Source organism: Acartia tonsa, chromosome 13 (assembly GCF_053477335.1).
Source record: "Acartia tonsa isolate MP-2025a chromosome 13, ASM5347733v1, whole genome shotgun sequence".
NCBI classification, from domain to species: Eukaryota; Metazoa; Arthropoda; class Copepoda; order Calanoida; family Acartiidae; genus Acartia; species Acartia tonsa.
The window spans coordinates 44,718,053-44,726,965 of NC_137272.1; the positions used below are offsets into that span (position 1 = coordinate 44,718,053).

The 8,913-nt window shown below is 36.9% G+C and overlaps 1 protein-coding gene across 10 annotated transcripts in view; it reads left to right on the forward strand.

Annotated features, from left to right (window-relative positions):
• The window catches only part of Vha44 (V-type proton ATPase subunit Vha44), a 328,302-nt gene that overhangs the window by 246,794 nt on the left and 72,595 nt on the right, over positions 1–8,913 (forward strand). The window lies entirely within an intron of this gene.

Consider the following 8,913-nt stretch of genomic DNA (forward strand, 5'->3'; position numbering starts at 1 on the left):
CACTTAAATGTTCTGTGTTTTCAAGAATTATGGCTGAATAAGGATGTAAATATGGATTGCTATGGAATTAATAATTACGATTGGCATGTTAAACTCCGCACAAAAAGTAGGGGGGGAGGGGTGGGTATTCTAGTAAGCAAATATTATAAAGTAGATAAACTATTTGATAAATTTTCATTTAAAGAAAATATTCTTGAATCTATTTGCTTAAAAATTTCCCACAATGGACTAAAGTTTTGCTTACTAAACTGTTATCGGCCACCCAATCAGAGTAGTGCTGAAATAGAAGAATTTTTTGAACTTTTTTTGGACCTGATTGATAGAATAGCAGCTTTAAGCATACCATACTTCATTGTAGGAGATTTCAATTTTGATCTTTTCAAAATAAATAATATAAATAGCAACTCCATGAGAATTATTGAGTCTTTTTCCTTTAACGGTATCATAAATACCGTTACCAGAGCTACTAGAGTAACTAGAACCACTGCAACCCTTCTTGATTTATTCGGGGTAGGTAACTTTATTCAAAACCTAATGTCTTCCTTTGTCTTAACTTCAAAAATCTCCGATCACTTGCCAATTATTAATTCATTCCGAATAGACAGAGTAAATAAACCCAAACCTCCAGATTTCTTTGAAAAAAGAGAATTGAATGATGAAAACTTTGATGCCTTAAACTATGCACTCTACCACACTAACTGGAATCACGTTTTAAACCAAGACAACACAAACATTGCTTATGATAACTTTATTTCAACCTTTTTGAGACTTTATAATGAAAAGTGTCCAGTTAGAAAAAAACGAAAAAACAAACGTACCCAGCCTCAGCAGCCTTTCATGTCAGACTTTTTATTGCGTTGTAGATTGCATAGAGATATTTTGTACAGCAACTTTTTAAAAGACAAAACAATTGAAAATGAAAGTATTTACAATGTCTATAGGAATAATTACAATAGGCAAGTGAGAAGAGCAAAGATTGAATATTACAGACAACAAATAAGAGATGCAAACGGGGATGGGAAAAAACTCTGGAAAACCCTAAAGGAAGTCATTGGGTTTAGTAAATCTTCCCCTGAGTGCACATACCTTCAAGTAGGCCCAAACAAAATTGAAAATGACCAAGAAATAGCTAATGAATTTAATCGTTATTTTAGTCAGATTGGGTCTTCCCTAAGGCCTGAAATTCCTTCCACCCCCAAAAATTTCTTTGAATATTTACCACCCCCATGTCAAGATTCCCTCTTCTTTGAGCCATTGTACCCCTTCAAGGTTATTAATATCATTCGTAGTATTAAACCTAAGCGTTCCACAGACATAAATGATGTCTCGATGTATGTTCTGTCTCGCTGTGCTGATACCATTGCCACTCCCTTAACACATGTTTATAATTTATCACTTCAAAATGGCACTTTTCCTGAAAAAATGAAAACTTCCAAAATAGTTGTCCTTCACAAATCAGGTTCACTCAGCGAGGCAGATAATCATCGAGGAATTTCACTCATTGACAACTTTTCCAAGCCCATTGAAAAATATGTCTGTGAAACGCTGGTTAAGTTCTTGGAAGATCGGTCTTTTTTTAGCAACCGCCAGTTTGGCTTCATGAAAGGAATCTCAACCTTTCACAATGTATTGAACTTAAGCACATTGATCACCCAAGCACTCAGTCGAGACACTTCCTGTATGGCCATATTTTTGGACATAAGGAAGTGTTTCGACATGATAAATAGGGACATCCTTTTTAGCAAACTGGAGAATTCAGGGATAAGGGGGGTTGCACTTGATTGGTTCCGTAGTTATTATGCAAATAGGAAACAGCGTGTATATTTTAAGGGCCTTTTCTCCTCCACAATTGAATTCATTATCATTGGCGTACTTCAGGGGTCAGTCCTGGGACCAATTCTTTTTTTGATTTTTATCAATGACCTTGTTTCATGCAGTGAAGAGATCCTAATCAATCTCTTTGCTGATGACGCAGTGGGCTTCATTGAAAAGCAGAATATTATACAATTGATCAACCTTGCAAAGGAGCTTGTCCCCAGACTGACCCAATGGTACAATGCCAATAAACTTCTTATTCACCCCCGCAAGACCAAATGTATGGTCTTTTCCTCCCCCCGTGAGATACTCACCCCCGCTGAGCTCGCCGCTAAGACCAACTTTGAAGTCTATGTAAACATGAATAATCATAACGAAAATGATGAGTCAAAAATCACTAAGTTGGATCTTGTGAGCGGTACCAATGAGGGTAGTATCAAACACTTGGGAATTCAATTGGACGAGAAAATGAAGTTTTCTTATCATCTTGAAAAAGTCTATAGCAAAGTCTCTAAAATAATTTATAGTATGAAAGTAATGCGTCATTTGTTGGACAAGAAACACTTAAAGCTACTCTATTCTTCTTATATTAAGTCGAATATCGAATATTGTTGTCTCCTGTTCACTGCCTGTCCTATGTATCTGTTAGCACCAATCATTAAGTTGCAGAAGCAAGCCATTAGAATAATCGAAAATTTACCTAGCAGAGCTCACACAGCTGAATTCTTTAAATCTAATGGCATACTTCCATTTAACCTGTTAATTGAATTCAATGTTTGTAAATTTATGCACGCCTATAAATTAGGCAATTTTCCCAAAATTTTCGAAAACACCTGGAATTTTGTTCAAGACAGACATACGTATGGCACTAGGAACAGGAACAACTTTGCTTACGAACCGGGCACCAATAGAAACTTTCTCCTGCACGCCCCTCTTAACTCTTTCCCAACTATATTCAACAACCTTCCACTTGAAATTAAACTAATTGATAATAAAAATATTTTTAAGAAAAAATGTTTTACTTATTACCTAAACAAGATTGAGTTTTAAAAAAGCAAATATTTTAAAAAAGCAAATATTTTATTTTTGAAATTAAACTGATTGATAATAAAATTATTCTCAAGAAAGATATTTTACTTACTTATTACTTACTTTCTTAAAAAAAAAGCAAATACTTTATTTTTTCTCTTCCTCTATTTAACAATTTTTTGTTCTAACTAAGTTTCTATTCGTATCTTTAGCCCTCGACTTTTTGTAAGCACTTAATTTCTATACCAAAAAAATAATAAAACAGCATTTCTTTAACCTCAAATCTCAACGAGTAGGTTCCGTAGGAACCGACATACATACCTATGTATAGAGTAGCTTTAGCATAGTTTGTTTCTTATCCACTTTATTCATTTTACATTTTATATTTTGACTTTGACTTCTTCTATTATATTATATATTTTTTATCAAGCAACTAACGAATCGCGCAACCTCTACCTCTATTTTATCTAATAAAAAAATAACAAAGTTTTTTCATAATTTTGACCAAAAATATATTTATTTATTCAAATTTAGATATCGAAAATTTTGTTTAATATATGACTATCGCTGACTGGACTGGTTAAGCTCATGTAGTGGGCATAGCCATCTACTCGTCGTAGTCGCTGGAGTCATCGACGTCGTCGGGTTCCTGTTGGAGGAGCTCCTCCACAAGGTCCTGCTGGACGGTGACCAAGCGGTCCATGGTGGCGATGGAATCCATGTTGGCCTGGAAGGAGCGGGCGTACGTGGGCATTACTGAAATTAGCCTCACGACTAACCCATAGTTGGAGTACATCATGCGGAGGATCTCCTCATCGATGGCATCTTGGCGGAATCTCCTCCACATAAGTCTGTCGCCCTCGTACACGACGCCCATTAACCTCCTCTTGACCATAAACCAGAGGTCCAGACAGCGCCTGTCTACCCCCGGAAATGGGAGTAGATCAGGCACTGCCGCGAGGTTCAGCAGCTGCTGGACGCCGTGCACGGGTGCAGGATCATCGATTTCATCGCTTGAGTTCAACATGGCGATGAGCTCCTGCACCTGGTCTTGGAGGGGAACATCTTCTTCTCCTCCAGCCTCCTCCGGAACTTCCGGCGCCCCATCCGGTAAAGCACCTTGGCCTTGTCCAACTTCCTCTTCTTGATCTGACATTTCTGAGACAATTGAACTTTGACCCTACCCACCCCCATATTTATACCCCCCTTGTGTCTTAATACCATACATTATTCAATCTTAATTTAACTTATTAATTAATAAATAACTTTCCCTACTTCCGATTTCCCGCGTATTCCCCCTATGCTTTACAACCAATTGTCTCCCCCCCGCCCCCTCTTTTGCTTTATTCTTTTGCTTTATTCTGCCGTGCTTTACCGGAAAACCACTCTTCCCCCCTCCCCCTATTTTTCTCCCCCCCAGTATATACCAAACGATAGGCGCCGCTCCGTCTGTCTAGCTGGAAGTCACGGCCGCGCACAAACCACCCACCACTCCCCTTCTAGTTTTTTCCCCCCCTCCTCCCCCTAACCTGTTGAATTCCCTGACCCATCTCCCTTATTTTAACCAGTTTCTCACTTCACTTTTTTTTATGCTAATGAAAATTAATCCATAGCGAAATATTAACAGACATCCTATTACTCTATACATCCTTCATAAAAAATAAAAGTTCATAGCAAGATATCTAGGATTTATTAAACAAATCAATGAATTTATGATAATTTATGATATTTTAATACTTTTACTTTTTTGGATAAAACTAAACTGTATTATTCTTCAAAAACAATTTTATATTTCAATAGCCATATCAGTAACTTTTTGCAGTTTTTTTCTGTTGATTCATTGTTGATTTTTGTTGATTTTTGTGAACATCATGTGGACATTTCCGCGGGTGTTTTTGCGGATATTTTTGCGGATATCTTGTATATAAAGTCGTAGAGAACTTGACCGTAACTGGTTCAAACCGGAAATGGCCAACTTCTGGAACTATAGCTGGAGACAGGCCCCCTCTTGAGCAGTTATCCGCTCAGCAATTTCACCCAATTTAGCTTCATGAAACTCCATGTCCTTGTTTGGGTTGTATAGTGTGAGGGCCAACTCGGTTTCTAAATAACCCTGTTGGTATAGAAGACGGGCTACCTCACGACGTACTTCGTCACTGACATTGTCACCATTAACTATATTGAGAAGTCGTTCATATGTTATTGTCAATCTATTGCGTAGCGGCTGCCACATTTGTTGGTATTCTTCCTCTCCGAACATTTCGTGTCTAAACAATAGTAAGATTTAAACCTCACTAAAGCAAAGCTATAACCAAATTACGCGCGCAATAGCACGCCACAGTCTTTTTTAACATGACCCACTTTCACCCTTTTACCTTCAAAAAGGGGTGGAATCAATGGATTAATGATACGTTTTCGCCTTCCCTTAAAACCCCCTCCCCCCCCCCCTCTTCCTCTCCCATTTTGTTGCCCCATTCACAGCCATGCTGTGACCAGTTCTCAAAACACAAAAATCAGATTCCGGAGGAATCGAACCATACATATTTAGGGACACACTCCCATTATCAAAATACCAAAATCAGATTCCGTAGGAATCGCATATGACCTATTCTTAGGATTTTTTATATCCATTCTCAAAAATAAAAATCAGATTCCGTAGGAATCGAAACCAACCATTACACCTTGTTCACTTAAGTACACGATATGATTATTATTAGGGTATTCTTGTCCTTTTTTGGACTTTTCTTTGGTTTTTTTTTGGATTTTTTGGATTGGACCAAGTGTTATCGCGAAATTTGCCGTTATCCTGTAATTATTGGTGTGGAGATGTCCTTAAAACCCGGACAAAACTCCACTCTATAATGAAAATAATTTGATATAAAGGAAACTGTCTATTTGGAGCTGAAAAGGGATCTCAACGGGAATAGCGACTCCTTATGGAGGTTTTGGTTCCTTAATTGTTCCGAATTCACGCTTGGAGAAGTTGCAACTGATAGTAGGAGGATGTCTGAAATACACAGCAAGATATTGTTTCATTGTTAAGATTATTATTTATTTGCACATATAACATTGTATCGGCTTGGCAAGCGTCAAAGTACACCAGTGGCTCCACAACCCTTAAAGGGTTATGCCAACTATCTGGTACAATGTTGCATGGAATTTTTATTGTAAAATATTGTCTCCATTCAATTTAAACTGGCCTGGTAACTAGGTGGAGATGAAGTTCGGCCAATTCCATGCTAGGTACTTAATAATTGTTATTATGTATATTATTATCTAACCTGCACCAAACACAACAAACCAGATGAATCAAACAAATCAAGCATAGTAACATAATTTATAATATATATCTAATAAAATATGTTGTACCTTTGAGGAAAATAAATCTTATCTTATCTTATCTTATCTTAGAGTGTCAGACCTTTATAAGCAGAACATTTATTTCTAGGTCTAACGAAATTTTACATACATTTGTTACAAAATTGCATGAATATAGGATACGGTAAAAGGACAAACTTTCTTTCTTAAGAATTGATTCTAGAGTTGCCTTGCTTATAATACTTTACCTTGTTGTCCTCAGTATCATTATTCTAAAAACCAGATGAAAAGGATAATCACATCATACAATAAATGTTAGAAATCAGCATGTTTTAAATAGACGTACGGACTTTTTGGTAACGATTAAAGAGTTAATACGCTTTCTAATTGTACCTAACTGTTATAGGAATCATAATGCAAAGTTTGACATCGATAGGACAATTCTCACATGCCTAAACTAACGAAACCGTTACGGACGTGACGACCATAATTTTTGAAAAGCTTCGCTTTTAGCAAAACAAAAAACATAAAATGTAAAATAAGCAATGGATATTTTATTTTGATATGAATTACATAAATCAAAGCTTCATGTGTTATTTTGTTATTTAAAGCAAGACTGTTCAGGAAGTTTACATATAAATTGAAATAAGATTATCGAATGTGCATAAAAATTGCTCAGATAATGGAAAGAAAACGAAGTAGCGGGTTTCATGTATTTTCACAGTAGGTAGCTTTTGAGAGGTTATTGTAGGTAAATGTTGTTAATGATTTCCCCGCAGGGTTAGGAAATTGGCACGGCAGGGGCTTGAAAGAGGAGAAAAGCTACTGTGAAAATACGACGAAAGCTGCTACTTCGTTTCCTTTCCATGATCCAATTATTTTTCAGTTACAAATACTATTAGTCACTCCATTTTTTAAATGTTCCGTTGTCTGTTTACATATATTTAAATCAGTGGCGCTTTTCCTCAAAGTGCATGTCGAGCCCTGAAAACCTTTCCCCTCAATTTTAGAATTAAGCTGAAAATAATGGTAGGGGCGAGAGGGGGTTCCTATGCCTAAACCCTATGGGACCTGCATTGCCCTGACCCTGCGCCAGATCCGGATCCGCATTTCTTTGAGTCCAAGGATCCGGATCCTGGGGTATAAGTTTATGGAAAAATCTACCTAAATTTATAGAAAATAGTCACTTACTTATTTTGAAATACCTGGTAACCTTATTAAGATCAGCTGATTCACTCCCACACTCTTAAGGTTCAGACTTGAAAATTGAAAGTATTTTTGACTTCGAGATTAAAGAATAAATATTTTTTGAAAAATTTGGTGATTTTAATTTTATTGTCAAGGATCCGGATCTGGATCCGCACTGACCAAATTTGGAGGATCCGCATACAATCAATGCGGATCCGCAACACTGCCCTGCGGGATTACCTAGTTTTCAATACAACAAAACCGAAATTATTTAATAAAAAGTAAAATTTTAAAATTTTAACTGTTGTTCATAGCTTAAAATAATGAGAAGGTGACTCACCTTCCTATGCCTAAATACTACGGGAGCCCTTAACCCTGCGGGACATCTACCTGCGTTGCCCTTAATCTGCGGGGCTACCCAGTACCCAATATAACCAATCTAACCTGCGCTACAGTATTAAACAGTCCTCAACCCCCCCCCCCCCCCCATTTATATTTCATTTTTTTAAAATGGGGATGAAGGCTGGATTTCTGTGCTCAAAAATGTACTTAAAGGGAAAATATATAATAATGATTGATTAGCAATAGTTCTTAGAACATTATAACTTGACCCGCTATCTCTTGAGAGCTCCTCATTATTACCTCACCCTCGCCGAGTATGGCAGGTGTCCCAAAGTAAGTCACTGTGATGAATGATGCTTTTCACAGAGGATCTTGGGATAAATGAAGTACTGATATTAGTACGTGACTATTGAGTATCCAAACTTACTCAATAATCCCCTTCTTACACGACCAGGGGGTAGAAGTTGCGTGATCAGATCATTAAATATCCACATCTGATCTGCTGACATAAATGCCCTCCGTGTCAATCTCCATGTTGTGCACATTCCTCACGTGTCTTTTCATGTTGCTGCGGTGGTTGAACGCTACTCGGCATATCTCACATGAGAATGGCTTTTCGCCTATATACATTGCATTCTAGATAACTTTATAATGTTACATAATAAACAAGGATGACAACATCAATGAGTGACCCGCGACCGTGGCTCAACACGTAGCGCATCCGCTCGTCGTCGGGAAGGTGATAGGTTCGAATCACAGCTTTACACCGTGTCATTTTAGTGACGTTAAAAATGGTTCCTACTGCTGCTATGTCAGGTGCGCAACAATAAATTATTTTTAACTTATCTTTTAAAGGTAATAAAAATACAACTGGAGAATCACATTGCAGAGTTTAAAAAAATAGACCCCTAAAATAATTTTTTTCGGAGTTTATTGTTTACTATAAATAAAGTAAAGTTCGCTACTTATTGATGTCTTTTCATTTTAGGTAAAATTCTCACAAAAGAGCATTTTTCGTCATAATAACCTACATGTGGACGTCCTTGACATTGATATAAAGAGATATGACAATGGCCGATTGACACAAAAAATTACCCTTTCTGTAGATTAAAAACAGTGATTAAAACGTTTGGAAACAAACTTCATGAAACAAGCAATACAAAATTTGTTAAAGTTGTTGAGCCAGCAATAAAGAAAAAAGGATGACAACATCCATAAAAG